Here is a 20,196-nt window from a genome sequence, read left to right as displayed (position 1 = left end):
TAAAGAATGGCTTTTATATTAATGAAAAAGTGTTTTTAAATGTATATAGGTGTGCATAAATAAAGCTTTGAAAAGTCTAGAAGTTTTGCCAAAAACATCTCTTGGAAGTTGAAGAGCCCAGTGGCTAGGGCTCTTAACATATAAGAAAAAATTATCAAAGCCTAACATAAAACACCTTGTTTCTCATTTTACACAAGTGCTTCCTTTTCTCCCTTTTAGAGAGAACACTGGTTCTGCAATCTTCTCTTTATATCATTATTTGCAAGTTATTTCAAATAGGGCCAGAGGGCTTTCTGAACATCTTTATAAAAATACAACTAAAATAAAATCTAATGAATAACGTGTCATGAAATTCAAAATACTCATATAAAAAGACAAATATGTATGATTGTGTATATATAAATAGGACCTGTGCTTGTTAGTGTCAAGAAAAAGTGAGAAAAACTGTATCCAGCAGCAGTTCTGATTTGGAAATGGGTGAATTGGCAATCTCCAATCTGGGGGCAGACGTCCCTCTGCTGAGGTGCTCATCTGTAGCTTCTCTCTCCTCACTTCCAAAGTTCATACAAAGGAAGAACAAAGAAGTGTTGACACCAGCCCTAACTGCCTAGTATGAACATCTGGAAATGGAAGAGAGGACACTAGGCATTTCATTTGGGAAGAGGGCAAGGCACTTTCTTCCTCTCATACCATGTTAAATTGTCTTGGTATTAAAAACACAAAGAAGATGCGAATCTTGGGAGAAGAGAATGACTTCTAGGAGGAAGGTGAGAGAACTTAAGGTCTCCTTTCAATTCTTTGTCTGTATAGTTCTTCCTGTTCTGCCTCCTTGACATCTAAAAGGAGCGTTTCCATTCCAACAAAGCACCAAAGATTTTTCTGGATCAAATACGTACACCATTTTCCAGCTATAATTGCATCCCCACGCTGCCCTATTTAGTCCTGCTCTCACATGCAAGCTGCCCCAATTAATTCAACACTGTTCCCTTCATGTATGCAGTCAGTCTAATGGAAAACATAAAGCCCAGGAACTGTAACCAGAACAAATGCCTTTAACTTCCTAGCTTACAAATTCCTGAGAGAATCCTCAGTTCTGCTCACACTGCACATCAGAAATGCCTCCTATTAAGTCATTGCTAGTTTTGAGTTGTTTCAAGATTTGTGTGGTTTTGCTTCTCTTCTAAAAGGAATGCTTTTTCTCTTTCCCTGCTGCTATAGGAGCTGCGGATGAGGAACCTTCTTCCAGTTTAGGGTGCCTTCTTCTATCATCCAGAAAGCATTAACTGGAAAAAATTTTCCATTGGATCCCTCTTTGATATGATGGAAATCCTCTGACTTCCCTTTGGGTGACAGAAATCAGAAGATAAAATTACAGAGCATGCCTTTCCCGTAGCACTAGAGACTCTGGCTTAGGTGTATTTTGAGTAGACTGTCCCCTTATTAAAGTCAGCAGCTTTGCCTGTACGTACAGCAAAAGCAGGAAAAGTAGAGCCAAGGATATGAATAGTAGAGATGGAGAGAGGGTTGTGAGGAGAAGGGAGGATTTATAGACTTATTTCACTGGAAACTCCTACCCTCTGGCAAGATAAGGAGAAACAGAAAGAAAGCTGTATCCAGCCCTACAAGAATACTGCACAGATTATTAGCGGTGCCTTTCCTTGCAACACTACATATATATATAATAAAAAACCCTGAAATATTACTGGATTCCTTCAAACAGCAGTAGTATTTTGCATTACCATTGTCTGTCCATGTGTCTTCCATTTACAGTTATATACACTGAGTGCAAGCTTTCAAAACATACAGGCTTGTGCATCACAAGAAACAGAGAGGTATATTCTCCCTGATTTTTTCACAGAGGTGCTTTCTTCTTTTCTCTAACATGGACAAACATCACCACAGCCTAACTGGAAGCCTTTCAGCTCCTTCCCAAGCTCTCTAGAGACTCCTCCTCAACAAGATAGCAATGCAGACAACCTTATAGTCCCTCGGCACTGAGCTGTCTGTCTCATTCATTTCTAGCAAAGGAAAGAATATGGGGCCTTTATGCAGAAAGAAGACTAGGGGCACATCTTGCACAGAAAATGCATTTCTTCACTCTGTATGGAGGAGCTGCCGAGTTCAGTTCTTCAGCTTATCATCCTACAGTTGCTTCTGTAATCGAAAGGTGGATACATACACTGAACTCCCATAACTGCTATTCCTTTTCTTTTACAAGTCTCTATACAGATTAAGCACTGTCTCTTGAACATGGCTCGCAGCTATCGCAGCCCTCCCCAGATCTAGATTCCAGATTTGGATTTGGAATAGCTTAGAAAACAGGACAAATCCAACCTTCACATTAACATTTAGGCAGAAATAATTTTTTATTTAAAAATAAATGTATCATACTATCTAACTATTCCCATTTCAACTCTGTTAAAGGAAACACTCTCAACCCTGTAAGTCATTGCTGAGACCTTTCATAAAAGGGCTCTACACAATCACATTCAGGCTATGAAGTTCTGCAGAGGAGAATCAAGTCCCAGGTTACTCAAGCTGACAAGGAAAGCACTCTGCCATCTTAATTTTCTTATTTCTAGTCATTAACTCAAACAAGCTGTAGTTGGCAGTGACAGGGAGTAAGGCATGATTTGTCATTTGTAAATATACAGGTCACTGTGAAGCCATGTTATCCAGACATACAATGTACTGGTTTTCACGAAAAAAAACCAAAACAACAACACCCTGTCAAGCTTGGCATGTACCTTAGTTTTTCAATATTTTTTGGCAGGATTTGAGGTGATAGAAGATAGGAGGCACTAAATAATTTCCGTCTTTCATATCATTTTTTATACAATGTCTTTATGATTATAACTCAGTCCACCTGACTTACCGAGGGAGGGGAGATGGAGATCTATGGAAAGATCATCTGTAAAGCCAATGTGCTGAGAGACATCCTCTGTGGATACGGGACATTACAATCTTTGACATTACACCCTGTGATAGTTCTACAGATCTCAAAGACAGCATCTACAGAGTGGATTGTTCTTCTTGAGCATCCTCGGATCACAGCAAGTAGTTAGACCTTTTCTGTACCGGCAACAATTCTGCAAGTTGCAGATCTAACTGCAGCCATGTAGAATAAAAACTGAGAACAAATTATGCGTATTTAGCAAAGATGAAATTGAGAGTGGTCCTCCTCACAACCCCTTGATATAGACAAAGCATGTTTGAGTATATGTAATTTTCTTTTCTTAATTTGGTGTGATGTGACATAAGAAAGGACACACGAAGGTCAATATTCTAAACTAATGAACTCAGAAGTTACTTTTGTTATGAATAAAAAGTATAGTTTCATTTCAAAAAGTTTTGAGTAAGAAGAGTAATTGTCACAGCCTCAATCTTTCCATCTTTCTACTTGACATAATAGCCACAAAAAAATGGAGAGTTTCCCAGAAAGTAGTAAAAGTTTATATGAACCAAGAACTCAAAGAATGTCATTACTGTTGTTGAAACCAAGGTTATGTTTCACTGAAGATAGCTAGCAAGGGAAAACCCCTCAGGAGAATAATGTATAATGAAGTTGCAACTGAGTGGAAAAAAAACGTCCAGTAATCATTTTGAGTGAGGAAGCAGGCAGATTTTGCTATTAAGCACATACTCATTCAGCTACTAGAAAGCCCCATATTCGAACATGCAAAATAACTCCTTCCCTACATGCACACTTTTGTTATCAGCATTGTACCCAGAAGAGCCTTTTCAGCCAGCCCTGACCCTTCTACATGTTACACTGAATGTCTAACCTACTCAGCTATAAACATGCACTAAGTGCATAACTTTTATCAATGCTGCTGCACTCCAGAAAGAGCTTTAGTCCTGAGAGCCATCATGCAGTGGACATCAAGGATGTCAGGTCTGGATGAAACTATCCCTATAAGGTGCTCTGTATGAACTTTGCACACTACATAGGGACCTGCTCTGAGATGAAGCTAGAAACAAGGACTGCCTTAACTGCCTCCAAGTACTGAAATTTGCCCTGATAACACGCTATGTGTCACCTGTCTCAGAAATCTGAATAGCAGCAGAATGAGAGAAAGGCTGAGTAGGGTGACCAGGGGGATTGGAAGTGCCTATGAAAGAAGTTGATAGATTCTGAGAATAGTTCTCCTGAAGCACAAAATGATGACTCACAGATGCAGTCAGCACTGATGAAACATGTTCTTAACTTCCTGCTCATAGTTTCAACTTGGATAGCCCTTTGGAGCATGCAGAGATCCCAGAAGGTAGACTATATTTTGTGATGGACCTCCTAGTGATCACTGCTTTCCACCAAACACAGGTGATCTGGGACTTACGTTGCATTACCCAGGGCTTTGCCTAGTGTCTCAGACTCACACAACTTACTGTGTGCTGTTGGCCACCAAGTCTTTGAACTGTGTGACAAGAAGGCATCTAAAGTCCATCCTCAAAGCATTTCTTTATGTAGATTTTACTCCTAGGCTCGGTTTGAAAAGAACGGTCCTACCAAATCATTTGGCAAGTTGTACCATCGCTACTGGGTATTTAAGGCATACCAGAACGTGACAGAGTCACTGACGTTAGGAGCCTGTTGGATAAGCACAGAGACACACCCATCTGCAGGTAAAAGATACAAGCTGCCTTGATCTATTCAGCCATATGACAGAAGAATAGAATGCAAGTTCTTTTGCTTTGGGATGAGATGGCTAATTGAAATGAGCCCTCATACCATGAAAACAACTATCAGTGATGTAGTGTGCCATGCCTGAGACAGGCTGCTGCTCAGAGAACGTCATGAACACAGACTCCAGTACAACCAAACAGTTGAGAGGAAATGCGACTATGTGTCAGGCTTTGCTCCTGCCTGCTGCTATTCCAATATGTAGGACATGAGGGAAGACCTGCCTCTAGAGCTATTGCTAAAGGTAAAAGAAAATGAAAGTGTATGTACAGTGTGACAGTGAATGTGTACAAATGAGCAGCAGAAGAGCAAAATAAACTTTTGTGCTCCAGCAATATATTAAAAGTACCATGCCATATGTTGCCAAATAAGACACTGGCTCCTACAATTGAATTTGAACATAAAAGCTTTGAGCATTAGAATCAAAGAATCACATAATCACTGAGATTGTAAAATATTTATGGAGATCATTTAGTCCTGTTGCCCTGCTAAAAAAAGCCAACTACAGCTACAGTGATTCAAGACTTCTTCCAGTTGAATGTGAATACTTCTAAGGATGAAGACTATGGAATCTCTCTGGGTAACTTGTTCCTGTGTTTGACCATCCTCATGGTTAAAAAAGAAAAAACAGATTTATCTCCAGTTTAAGTGGAATTTTGTGTATTTCAGGATTTGCTCATGGCCTTTTGTCCTTTTGTTACTCATTAATATCAAGATGATTCTGGTTGTGTCTGTTTTATATCCTTCCATTAGGTATTTACACACATGGATGAGGTCCACCCTGTGACATCTCTGCTCTGAACAGTCCCATCTCTCTCATCCGCTCCTCTTAGGAGAGGTGCTTCAGCCCCTTTATCATCTTTATCATTCTTTTTTGGACTTACTCCAGTATGTGCATGTCCCAGTAGTGATAAGTCCAGGCCTGGATCCAGCATTTCATACGTGGTCTCATCAGTGAGTAGGGACATAATCACCTCTCCTGAGCTGCTGGCAAAGCTCTGCCTAATGCAGCCCATAGTACAGCCTGGACTGAAAAAGACCTTAAAGATCATCTAGTTTCAACCTCCCTGCTATGTACAGCATCACCAACCACCAGACCAGGCTGCCCAGAGCCACATCCAGTCTGGCCCTGAATGCCTCCAGGGCTGGGGCATCCACGACCTCCTTGGGCAACCTGTTCCAGTGTGTCACCACCCTCTGTTTGAAAAGCTTCCTCCTAATATCTAACCTAGATCTCCCCTGTCAAAGTTTAAAACCATTCCCCCTTGTTCTTCATGTCTGCACTTTTCCATCTATAAGACGTCTTCTCTGAATGTCTTCTAGAGAAACCAAAGTTAAAAAGATACAGTCCTTTACCAAGGGCAATTCAAAATCAACAGTGCTGAATTCTGCTGACAGATCGAGGACTAGATAAGCATTTTCATGATTCACAGAAGAGAGCCAGCCTCCATGACACATCTAATCCATGCCAAAATCAATCCAGTCATGAAATCTAGTTTCTTGGAATGTGCAAAGTATTCATCTAAAAAAAAGCCCTCCCCAAATCAACACTACCACTTAGAAAAAAACAAACTTTCATACTGTCCTTATCTCCATGCTGCTCTTATAAGTTGCCTAATTTTATTTTGGTCTGATTGGTAAAGCATTTTCCTTCAGTGGCAAAGCCTTGTCTTGGTGGTAGCTGGGATCATCTGTCTGCAACGATTAGTTACGATTCTTTAAGTAGGTCTGCAATGTAGCATGTGACTTCATAAGAGCTACTATTTTTTTCTGCTTACTTCCAGCTGTTTCTATAAGCATTAAGGCTCTTTGCTGCAAAAGTCTAGTATTGTAACACTGAGAACAAAAAGAAGCAATCAATACTATGCACATTATCAGGAAAGTATCACAAACACAAGCAGTCCACTGAAAACTACGAATTTTCAATAATGTTTTATAATGGAGTAGACTGTGTTGCATTAGCGTATCTGTAAGTATGCAGTGCATCCTTCATACATGTATTAAACAGATTAAAAGGAGCTTCACTATTGTAACTTCTAGAGTCTAGAAGTCCAGACAAATTCTACCTTTTTAATCATGATTTGTACACTAAGATCTTTTAAAACCATCCCTTACTGATGAAAACCAGACTAGCTGACAAGAATAGCTGTTTCTCAGACATCATACAAATTTAAACAAGTTAATGAATTTAGAAATAAGAACACAAGATGGTTCATCTTCATTATTCCAAGTTTCTAATTGCTAAGCTTTTAGTGACTACAGCTTCTTGGAAGTAACAGTAAATGAAAGCATATTTTTCAGTGACTACTGCAAATCCTCCATACAATTTCATCAGATTTGAATGACAATCCAATGCATTGTCACTTAAAAAGAACAGGAAAATGCAGGACATCATAACACTGTACTAAACTCAACTATGACATGGGACAGTATCTCCACGAAAATTTCTTCTTGTTAAACGTTTTCAGTACCAGTGATAGCCTTCCTCATTTATAAGGTAGTTTACAGACTACTAATTATTTATCAATCCTGCCTGTGGGTAACAATAACACAGGTTGTGAGGCAAATTCTCTACTACTAATTAGCATCACTCAACTCCAATTAATGAGGCAAGAAAAGAATTTATATCAACAAAGAATTTGGCCCCAGATCTTTATCTCTTAGGTATTAGTTTCACTTTAAAAGCATACTTTGCAATTAGGCAAACATCTGAGAGTTTAATGTGGATACAGTCTGGGTTATTAACCTTTCTATCAAATGCTATGACAATGTGATTTAGCCTTGATTATTCAGCCATACCTTTCCTTTTCAAAACATCAGAGATATTAGCCTCCCAAATCAAGCATTCAACAAGTTCCCTTCATTACTGTACTTCTGCCTGCCTGTCCAATCCTCAGGCTAAATGTGCTCTTCTATGACCACTGAGAGTGATCTGTGAAGCATCTGACTTCTAGCATCAGTTTTTGCTATTTTGACATGTTTTTGAAGAGATAACAGGGAGGAAAAGAATTCACACCACTATCTTTAAAGAACTTCCTTAAAAAAAAAGAAATTACAACACTACAACACTTTCTGTAAGGATTCTGTAAGGATTCATAGCACAAAGAACCACATCTGAAAGAAATAAAACATGGTTCTAACTCCTCAACTCATGTTTTGTGTTTCCATTCGAAGTACAACTTCTATTTAAATACTGCAGACAGAATCATATTCAGCAAATATTTTAAATTATAGAATAAAAAAAAATCCCAACTGCAGCAAATTTCTGATTTTTCATTTCTTTGACGTGCATCTGGTTGCATAAGATTCATTCCACTTATTAACGCCTAGCTGTTTATCCACATACTATTGTTAATGTGCTACCTGCAGGAGGTGAAATTCAGCTTGACCACTGTGTTCACTCGGTTGGCAAGAGCTGAAATATAGCATCACTTACTGCCCTTGGGAAGAAGCTGCTGCAGACTCTGTAGGTCATAACTGGAGCAGCTTAAAGACACCAATGCAAAGATATTTTTCTCCATTTTGAACTGTAACATTTCAAACGTGACTCTTCCCTAGAATTTATTAAGAGGCTTTGAACAACAGCGGAGCTCTAAATGTGTCGCAGCCCTTTCGCACAGAAGTGTGGTGAGATGGGTGTGACCCTGGCTGGCACTTAAGCACTGCTTTGCCACTCGCTCACATTCAGATATGAGACTGGAAATGCATAAAGGCCACTGTAGCCAATCCACAAATGAAGAAAAGGGGACTTCTATTACCAGTGAAGTCTTTTCTGTTTCTTCTTTGTATGCACAATAAACTGGTCAGTCCCAACAATTTACAACTGCTGCCTTATCCTTATAACTTATAAAAAAACTTATAAAAGTTGTATAAATTAAAAAGAGAAGGAACCAGGTGTAATTCAGCCTTTACTTTTGCTCAGACATACGCTGTGTAGGGCCAGTTGCACTCTGCAAATCCTAGGAGGCCATCGTTAGAACCCCTAATGACAGAGTCTGAACTGTTCACTGCCACCAGACTATGCCATAACCATGCCGTACAGCTTCTCATTTCAAACCATCTTGGTATCGCAGGTCTGGAAGGATGCAAATACAACATTTTGAAAAATGCTGTAAATTACAGCAAACTATAATAAAATACAGACCCTAAGGTCGCACAAATAAATAAGATATACTAGGAGGAGTCAAGGGGCTGATTCACAATCCCACCCAGATTGATAGCATTTGTTTCACTTTTCAAAAGACTTTTGACCATATCTCTAACAAAAGGACTTCAATGAAACTAAGCAACCATAGGAAGATAATTAACAGATAATTGTTAAAAGATAGGAAATGATTGGTCAGTTTTCACAATGGAGGGTGGTCACCAGTGGAGTGATTTATTCATAAGCTATCAGGAACAGGAGATGAACAATGAAATGACAATTTGCTGAAAATAGTAAGTGATTATTCAGACTAATAAGACAAGTGATAACAGGGAAGTGCTGTAGAAGAGCTTTAAATTTAATGCAGATTAATGTAAAGTGATATATTCTAGAAAAAAAGATCTATAAATTCTTGTTCTACTTCCTGATTTTCCTTACAGTATGTTGGATGCACTGCTGATTGCTAAAACCTTGGGTTTATAACATAGATCCATGGAAAGATGGCAAAACACTCAGCAGCAGCCAAATGAGCAAACTGGACTGTGAGGCATATATGACAAGCTATGTAAACTATAGCAGTGAACAGTACTGAACTACTGTATGTAGCATCCTTATTACAGTAGGTACTCTGACCAACTCATATCAAAATAAGATTAAGAGAACTCAAAAAGATTCAGAGAAAGGCTACACACTGCCACACAAGAAAAACTTTAATAATCCAGAACCCATTGGTTTGAAAGAGTGACAGACAAAATGTGGAGAAGAATACAACATTTATAAATTTATTATGGTCACAGAAAAGGCAAAGTGAAATCAACTTTTCACTTCAGTTGGAAAATTGGGTGTTATCAGGTGGAAGCAGACAAGGCAGGTTTAAAACAAAGGGACATCCTTCCCAAAAACTAGCAGTAGCTGACAAAAAGTGTATTTGGGCTCAAAGAGAGTAAAGTTCATGGAAGATAATTCTACTAAGAGTTATTAAAACTTGTCTTTGGAGAGCAAAGAAACACATAGGATAAGTGAACCTGAAATGGCACCAGCCTTATGAATCCAGAATTCTGGATTTAACCCTGAGAACTGCTTTGGGTTTCTTGCTTTTATGTACAAACAAAACACCAACACTCAGTTTCCCAGAGAGAACATGTAATCTCAACAGTCCAACAGCAGAAGAAAGGTGCTCAGTGTTTCAGGAATGGCTTCCAAATCAGTGCTCAGAGCTGATGGTCTAAGAGCCATACCTTTCCTAACTTATACACCTAGAAGGCACAGAAGAACACTTCTCCACACAGCTGATCACAAAAGGTACTATAGCTGCACTGTTCCTTGCACGTGAACTATCTGTTCCAGAATTAGGTCAGGCCCTTCTGTCCTATACAATGCCTTGCTAGAACTTTTGCATGGATCCAAAGGCAATGGAACACATTAATGCTGTTAATGCAAGCACTGTTCCCTATGCCAGCCTCCAGATGAATGCCTACATGGCTGGTGGAGGATAGTTTGAAGTACTATTGGTGTAATCTCTTCCTCCTTGGCCATCCATTCTAGTTATTGTGAAACTCAAAATATTGTGACAGATGCTTCACTGTTGCAAAGCAGTCTCTCTTGTTTTTCATCTTCCTATACAGCTTGGTATTTTATTCAGAATAAAACCACTGATCAGACACATATGGTTTTCAATTAACCTCGTTCTACCTATTATTTATCATATTATTTTCTTTAAATGCATGCAGATCGGCCTATTTTTGATATTCTTAATTGCCTTCCTCTACAATCATTGTTCAAACAGTTTCTAAAGTATTAAAATTCAGATTATTTGTTCATCATTTCTACGCCTACTTTTCTCCTCCACTTCAAGTTGAAGACTGTATTTACCATGTTTAATCCTGTGGGAAATTCTATCTTGCATGATTTGCACTAGCAAAAATAATTCCATGACAAGAAGAATATTTCCTTTTTTATCTTTCATTGGCTGTATTATCAGGAAAATCTTGGCATCATGACTGCATTTATAACAGCTATGGCAAAAAAGCAGGCAAAATGCTTTGGAGTTCAGAATAAGCAAAAATATTCTTTCTGCAAAATATAATAATTTACGGTGTTTAAAAATACTGTTCTCACTGTGCTTATCAGCATTTTTGACATCACTTTGTAAAATCCTTTATGCAATGTTTCTTTGATATAATTTTAAATCTTTAATATCTGTACAAGAAAAAAATTGCTCTCCTTCCGTCAAAAATTTAACATTTACAACTGCTGGGAAAAAGGATTTTCTTTCCTGTCTTTCAACTTGACAAAAGGAATTTAGCCAACTCCATATAACGTGAAATTCCTCACGATCTTCTGAAGTATTTGACATTGTCTTAGATTTAGAACAACTGGTGCTAACAAATGAAAACAAAAACTCTTGGGTTTGACAGCTTTTTCCCCTTGGCATAATCCCAGAGTGGCTCGTGATTTTCAAGGATACGCGTGAGCCTCTTCTCTGCACTCGCAGAAGTATTTGCAGTGAATGTTTTGATTATGATCAAAGTACGACTTCAGAAGCTAACATGGGATCAAAATGAATTCCTGACCTGCTGCCAGGTTTTACCCTGAATTGTTCAATGCCAGCATGCTACCATGTCTTAGCTACAGAATATATGTTTGTCTGCAGACTAATATGGAAAGGACCAGACTATCACATAAAAGTAAGCATGACACATTTCTCAACACAGAGGTTTGCTTAATAAATCTTACAAATAAAAACATTTGAGAAAAAATATTCACAAGAAATGTTTTTTGGAATCAGAAAAAAAACGAAGAATAAAAGATTTGAGGTTGTTGGAAGTTGGGATTTCTTGGGAGTTTATTTATTAAACATATTTCTTAAAGTACTAGTTTGTTCATCTTTTCTTCCCTCTGTCAAGAAATTAGGAACCCATGAAGTGCTGAGAGTTTGTACTATCTGGAGTCATTACTTGATCCATTTGCATCAAACACTTAGAATATGATCTCAGTATGCAATTTAAGAGGTCTCTTCTGAAAGAACAAAGTTGTATCACCCATAGAAGCAAAAAATTGAAAGTGATTTGAAGACTACCATATGTGTTTATATTCTCTCAATCACTTGTGTGTCTTGGATTCCAGTGAACTTCAACTGTTACCCATAGATCCTCTCTTAATTGTGTGCAATAAAAGAACCCATACTGTTTAAACTACTAAATTATAGATCTCTGTCTTGCTGATATTACTTAGGTTTCCTTTTTTGCTCACATGTACAAATGAAACACTGAAGAGTCAGTCAGCCTCCCAGACAAAATAGGCAATCTGAGCATCCAGTGAATAGCCTGCCAAGTGCAAAAATGTCCTTATGCCACATAGACCCACTGGCCAAATATTTCAAGGACCTCCAAATATTTCAGTCGCGCAAATTCAGCCTGCACAGTTAAGAGCCCTGTGCTACAACTATCAAATTCCTTCTAAAAGACAAGATAGTAAAAAGATGAAACTGCAATGATCTACAGATATGATTGAGAGTCTATGCAAATGTGAAAACTGCATCTTAAAGAAGAAAGAAAGAGAAGTACAGCTTGCTAATTACACATACATCAATGCAGAACAGTAAATGTTCGAGGGCAGGCTAATCAAAATCTTAGGGCCAGGATATCATGAGATGACTTCTCTTTCTGTCAGACTAGCATTCTATCTGGGCGATATTGCAGTTCCTATGTGACTTAGTACAGTGCAAATATAAACATAAATTTGCATTCCAGGTCCTATTTTGATATATGATACTATTCTTTATGTTCCAATGCTCACTTTTCAATATGCTATGCTCACTTTTAAATTAATACTGTTATCACTAAATCAAAACAACCAGTTTTGGATCAGGTATTACAACATATTATATATTCCTCTGGCAAACCACCACAGGGTCCTAAGATCAGTACGTCTGTGTGCATGAGTCTTTGAATTTGAAACATTTAAAAGCATTATTAATACATTTCTTATAAATCAAAATATTGGAAAGTGATACTGCTATTTTGCTTTGGCTTTAGAATCAAGTGAAAAAGGTAAAAACCAAGATCAGATCGTAAACAATGTGAATAGTTGTATTAAATGGAGTTACTCATTTGAAAATCCTATGAATGAAGATTAAGTTCACAAAAAAAACATAACTTGCCATAAGCAATCCTATCAGCCTAGAGAAACAAATAAATAGGATCATGATTGCTTAAGTACGATGACTCACCCTAACCTATAAAGCAATCTCTCTGTTACATCTGAGTTTCAAGTGCCTCCCTGTATCTTCCTTACAGTCTTGAAAGAACATTATCAGTGCAGAGCCTTGAGAAGAAAGGATGGTAAGTCAGCTTTGGTTGTTGACTAATCAGATAAGTGCAATTAATTACAACACCAGTCTGTTAATCAGATTATTAGGTTCATCTCTTCCTGATCAGCTACTTAGAAAATATAATACAGAAGATAAGAAGAAGTCACCAAGCAGAACACTCTTTAGAATATTAGAATATTGGAATGAAACAAATTAGGTTACAGCACAGCATAGAAAAGTAGAAGTTAAATATTTTCCATCTGTGTGTGATGCTCTCATTGAATTGATTGAGTATTTTCCCAAACCTGAGAGGGATCTTTCTGCCCTATCAAATCACACATTCTTATAATTTTATATAAGTCAAGACTAGTTACTAGTCATTAATTCTACCTTTTATCTCACTCTCATTATCCACTCGCTCTGTATTACCAGTATTTCCTTCGTAATACTCAGGCACCTTAAAATGCGTTTATTGCTTGCTCATATTATTTTTTTCTAGTCATATAACTCATTTTTATGACACTTCTCATGTGAAATTGCATTTTATTATTTCCAGAGCAATCTCTCCCCTCAATTTTATTCTTGTATTTTAACTCCATTAGAAACATCTATCTGGTATCTATGCTGTTTTCTGCTAATAACATCTCACAGTGTTATGATTTTTTATCCTAAATATCTGTAAAAGAAGTCATTAAAATAAATTGCCTAATTGTAAAAAAATAAAATGTGATGCACAGTAAACCATAATTCTTATACTTGGGCTAAATTACGCCTTCAGCATAAGAAATAAATATGTATGTTCATGTCCTATTTTGATGACAGTTAACCTGAAATTGCCAGAGTGTGTATCCTACCTCAGATTATGTCACTTCATCATATCTCCAAACGGCTTTATGTGCATACTGAGAGATGATGAAAGAACTGACCCTCTAGCGTGCCCTTCAGCCTAATGAGTCATTGTGCATCACTGCTGCTCGAAATAACCTGTAAAAAAAGAAGGGAATCACTCTACCACAACCCTACTTACCCCATCTAGCCCATGCCATATAAAACAACGTACAAACATTCTTTACTACTAGCAGTGTTGTCACTGCTCTCTATTCTTTTGGCTTATACCCTAGGGATGATGTCTGACAACTCAGCTTTACCGCCAAAATGAACCTGTTACAAAATTCTACATTGCTATTTCTTGTGTCCAACTTCGTGCCCAACTGCTGTATGGCAGAAATCACTTGGGAGGGGGTTGACAGCAGAGATTTAATTTTTCCCTTTTCATTTTATCATACACCCTTGGTATCAATTCACCACTCTCTTTTAAACTGAACAGCAACTTCAAACTTGCCATCAATGTCTCAAGATGCTCACGCAAGAAACTCTTTGTTTTGGCATGAAATGTATTATTCTTGCCTTCATATATTCTATTCTCCCTTCTGCAAATGTATTCATGTAGCGCATATTCACTTAGCATGTTACCATGTCTACTGTGTCCTGATTCTTCCTATGTAAAAACTGAACCAGAACGCCTGCATGCAGTCAAAGGAAAGGATGAAAAAATTAAAAGAAGAACAAAACAATGGACTTTGCCAGAGCTCTGTGCAGTCTTACAGAGGAAAAGGCTTCTGCAGAATCATGTTCTTTTCCTTGTGATCACTTATGTGTCTCATATTTCCATCAAGTGTCACCTCACACAGGGGCATTACTGTGCACTCTTTGGGCCAAGGAGCACAGTGCGCTTATCTTCTAAAATCTGATGATTAAACAAGAAAAACAACTGGAGGTGTGGAGGAGGGGGAATGATTACGCAAACTGAACCAGCAGACGAAGTTGACAGCTGTTTTCTAATAAAAAATTACTGTGGCAATGTTCAGCCTAAATCTCCCCGTAATGATTCCTACTATAAGGGATTTCTGTAGCTGTAGTTATTCTTTAGTTGACAGATAGATACACTGAGTGACAGACACTTGGCACCATTGGACTTGCTCCCTGTGTGCCTTGCTTTTACAACACAACCCATGCACAAATCTCACCTCTGCTACAATGCTATGATTGTGGCTGTGTTATGTTTGGGAAGAGTTTAATCACTTGTATGCTTTCTGTGCCAGTCAGAGACCAAATTAGCAAAATGTTAATTACAGTTCATAGAGGTGACTGTTCTTTTATGAATAAACACTCACTCTAATTTTGTAATTATTATTTTAACATTCTCGTTTAATTGTCAGTTACCCAACAACACAGTTTCCTCCAGTATAGAGCAAACGCAATTCCCAGAATTACAGTAGAATTTCCTACATTAGGTACAAGAGAGAACAACTTATTTAATGCAACTTTATCAAGCTCAGCGCTTATCTGATTTACGTTGCCAAAGCTTTCTGGAATAAACATAGTAATTCAAGATACTGGTGGATTTTTTTCTTTTTTTCCTCTTTTGTTTTCCTTCCTGAGCAGGTGGTTGTGATACATCAAGTCAATAGCTGCATGTATCAAGCATCACAATGTTCCGGTTCCCCGTGCTTGAATTATCTCTGTGTCCAGACCAGGAGGTACACAGACCTGTCTGATCGCAAACTATAAACTACCTGTCTGCTGGTGAAGCAAGAACAGGCACCCAAAAAGGTGGAATTATTAGTTATAATCAGTATTCTACATTTGTTGTCCTACTCTGGACACATAACAGGGCCTCGATGTCTTTCTTGTAGTGTGGGGCCTAAAACTGAATGCAGTACTCGAGGTGCAGTCTCACCAGTGCCAAGTACAGAGTACAATCAAACCATTTGTATATTATTTAATTTACCTCATCTTTTATGCACACTCACACACCTGTGACCATGGCCAAAGATAAGGATGCCACCTCACCACTCAGTGGGAACCAGCCCCGATTCTAAATTCTCTTTTGGATCTCCTACTTCAACTTTGGAGCTGATTTGCTTCCTCATGATGCTGCCGCATGGTTCAGGGTGCCTGTTGTGAGGATGCTGCTCCCTCAGCTCATAGTCTCCCTGCTCCTGCTGCTCCCTGACACAGCTTAGTAGGCAGCTGACCCTCTCATATGTGTTATTTTGGTCTTGAGGATTCTGTTTACAGATGGAGAACTGCTTTTGGTTTAAAGGTCTAGTATTCTGAGTGCCTTAGGACCTGCATATTTCACTAGACTAGCTTGAATTGAGGAGAGCCACAAAGATGATCAGGGGGCTGGAGCACCTCCCCTACGAAGCCTGGAGAAAAGCAAGCTGAGGAGTGACCTCATTGCAGCCTTTCAGTACCTAAAAGGAGCCTACAAACAGGAGGGGAATTAACTCTTTGAAAGGGTAGATAACTGCAGGACAAGGGGAAATGGTTTTAAGTTGAGAGAGGGAAGATTTAGGTTGGATGTCAGGGGGAATTTCTTTACAGAGAGAGTGGTGAGGTACTGGAACAGGCTGCCCAGAGAGGTTATGGATGCCCCGTCCCTGGAGGTGCTCAAGGCCAGGTTGGATGAGGACTTGGGCAGCCTGGTCTAGTATGAAATGGGGAGGTTGGTGGCCCTGCATGTGGCGGGGGTTGGAGATTCATGATCCTTGAGGACCCTTCCAACCCGGGACATTCAGTGATTCTGTGAATTTTACCAGTCTCTGTAAATGTAAAGTATATGGGCTAAATCTGAGGTCCCCTGAATCGCAACTCCCCCATAAACCCAAAGCTCTAACAATGTCATTTTTAAAATCACCTGTTCTTATACCGTTAGGCATGCACACACTGGATGGCCAGATCAATCCTTCATTTTCCTCTTTATTCTATGGATGCTACACAGCTGAGGGCCGACATCCTCCTCTGACACACAGGGCACCAGAACTGGTGGTCGTCAGCCAAGGCTCAACCTCTCTTTCTCCCCGCACCGTGATCAGGATCAGACAATGATACAGGTTTTGTTGGGAACCAGAGCTTCTCCCTGCATCCTCAGTGTCCCTCTGAGCATGGTTGCACGAGCAGACTTCTTAGACGCAGAAAACTGCATCGCTGCTTAGGCTGCGGGAAGAGCTATACACTGCGTTGCAGGAACATACACTGGTACTGATCTGTGCCACTGAACACATCAGTAACACACGTGCGTTGCACAGACTCTTCTGCTGAAGGAAGCTTACTGAAATGGTATTTGAGTTTCATGTGTAGTATTTATTCCACACTGACTTCCTCTGAGGGGGACATGGGATACATCTTGGCAGTATTCACTGCGAAACAGCTATTCTGCAACTCTCTGCTTTCTGCTCTCCTATTCCTTAGGCAACTTCTCAAGACAAAACTTATTAGGAGAATTTACCTGTTAAGACTGAGGCAAAAAGGGTGTTGAGTTCTTCAGTCTCCTCCCTTTTGCCCATCACAAATTTGTCCTCCCCATGCATCAGTGGACACAAATTCTTTGTGTTTGCTTTCAGGATACGTATAATGGTAAAATTCCCTGTTGTGACAGTTTTATGCCCCCACTTTGCTCCAGCTAGGCTTTGATCCTCGTTGTTTCATCCTCGAGTGTCAAAACTCTGTCAGGTATTATAGTTTCCACTTTTTTCTCTTTTAGTACTTCAGCTTGCTATGACGCTTTCTGCCAGAATTGCCAGTCTCCCTGTACAACAGAGAGGCTTATTTCCCATCTCTCACTAAGGCTTTGTCTTGTTTTTTTAGATCAGTGAGCACCTTTCTCCTATAAAGCAGCTCCACAGAGCATTCTGCCTTGTGGCTATAAAGATGGTCTGCAGAGGTGCCAGACATTCATAACAGGAACTGATACCCAGAAAAGTCATGCTTGGCCCAGATAAAATGCCACATAATGACCAACACAGACTGTGGCCTATCAGAAGGTTATTGATAGTGAGCAATGGCAGCATCTAGATTCTTACAATCCATTGTCAGACTCTTCTTCCCACTGCCTCTTGATCTCCTTTGACATATTTCTATAGCCTGTGTTATTCTTATTTTTCTCACAAGTTAAGATTTGCCCCAGTTCTCTTGATATCACAGACTTGAGTCCCAGTGTGTGCTCCTCAGGATGCTCATCCTAGTCCATTCTCCTCTCTCAGACAATCCTTCATTCAGATTTCAAAGTTACTACCAGTCATAGTCTTCTTCTCCATCTTCTATTCTCAGATGGAGCTGTGCCCTCCTACTTGATTCCAGGCAACCAGTTTACAGTGCCTCCCAACATATGCTTCCATTCAGCATTCCTAGTCCCAGACACATCCGTCGTATGTGGCCGAGGAATATTTTCATCCTAATAGCACCAAAGGCCATAACAATTTCCCCTATAGATCAAACACAAGAAAAACCCTCCAGCAGAACAGATCACACCTTCTGGTTAAACATAGCCTGCAATAGGAAAGTAGTTTTTCAAAACCTGTTGAATTTGTGACTTCTGTACACATATTGGTGATGCTGTCAGAAGGAATGATCAAAGCATTATGTAGATATGGTTAACAACCAAAATTAAAAAGGTAAGTATGCTATCACAGTTGAGAACTGCAATCTAAATGTGTAGCTCTGGCCAACAGGAGGATTCTAGAAAATGCGACAGTCCAAACTGCTAACTGAACAAGCTGATGCATAGTAGTTGCTGCAGCTCTACTCATCCAATACTGCAAGCTAACCTTCCAGTTGCGCTGCCAATGTAATTTCTTATCCATGCTGGTGTACCAAGGACTGACAAAAGTAGCACTACTTTAGTAAGAGAGTAGCAGGAATTGTGCTGAGGCCACTAACATCACTACATGCAAACTCTTAAAACAGCAAAGCGAAATATCAACTAGCATCTGCTGGAAACCGCTCTATTTCTTTCTGCAGCTTTTGAGTATGAACAAATATTTATTATTGATAATACAGAAAAATCATGTATATTTTACTGTACATATGAGCTTCACAACATAAACAGAACATGGACAGACCTCCAACAGAGAGGAATAAGTGTGAAATGAATGATTAAGCAGGAAAGAAATGAATAAGCTTAGATACCTGCCAAGAGTCACATTCCAAAAACCACTGCATGCCTACACCAAGGTTAACTACAACTATCCAAAAGTCATTGTACACATAATAAATCTCCTTATTACTTAAAAATAAAGAAAAAAAATAAAGAAAAAAAATTTAGGAATCCAAGATGAAAACTGGTTTGTAGTTTCACTTTTACCCTTGATTAAGAATCGGAGGAGATTTTGGTTAGCTTAGCTTTAAAGGAGAAATGGAAGTTAATTACTTTTAGTTTGTGGCAGCTACTTCTAAGCTTTTGAATAAAGGAAGGCTGAAACACTACAGTTATCAAAGTATTAAATATATTCTTAAATATTTGTTTTTACCTACTACATCTGCTAATACAAGATCTGGTTTGCAGTAAACATCTCCCAAACTCTCTGTGTATTAACTGGAAAATATTTTGATACGTTAATTTTGCTGAAGCAAAGTTCTCACAAGTCTGGAGGAGAGAAAACAACCACCTCCAAGGTTTACAATGCTTTTACCTTTTAAGCACTAAATCCTTGGAGTTTCAAGTACAAAGATCAACCAGAATAACAATCTACCCAAATCCTTGAAAAATGGCTAGCTCTATAACCCATCCAATAGCAATAAACCATAATGATAGAGCACTTGCTATGAAAAACTAACATTTGTTTACATAAATTACCACCCATTTAGTAATTATACTGTATGCCTGCAATAAGGTCAAGTAAACTGTAACTGTGACAGAAGCAATACAGCATGCATTATATAGTCTAGACAGAACTATGATGGAGAATTATGGAGGATAATAAATCAGTTAATGCTTTGCATGTGTTTCAGGATAGGCAGAGCAACAACTCCAGAATTAAAAAGTTTCTGTTAGTTAGGTCTCTTTCCACTCTCTTAAAGAAATACTAACAACTGCTGCTATTCAATCCAAGGACGGTATCAAGAAGTATAGTATATATTAACACATACAAATGCACCCAAAGATGCAAACACATCTTTTTGGGTTATTATGATATATTTAGATGGGTTTTTGAGTAACCTGATCTAGTGGAACATGCTACTACCTATGGCAAGGAGCACTGGAACTAGTTGATT

General features: G+C 38.8%; 1 protein-coding gene across 1 annotated transcript in view; it reads right to left on the bottom strand.

Annotated features, from left to right (window-relative positions):
* CTNND2 (catenin delta 2) overlaps positions 1-20,196 on the bottom strand; it is a 607,095-nt gene that overhangs the window by 96,398 nt on the left and 490,501 nt on the right. The window lies entirely within an intron of this gene.

Source organism: Meleagris gallopavo, chromosome 3 (genome assembly GCF_000146605.3).
Source record: "Meleagris gallopavo isolate NT-WF06-2002-E0010 breed Aviagen turkey brand Nicholas breeding stock chromosome 3, Turkey_5.1, whole genome shotgun sequence".
Lineage (NCBI taxonomy): Eukaryota > Metazoa > Chordata > Aves > Galliformes > Phasianidae > Meleagris > Meleagris gallopavo.
The sequence above is the reverse complement of the archived record's forward strand: the minus strand, read 5'-3'. Positions and strand labels throughout refer to the sequence as shown.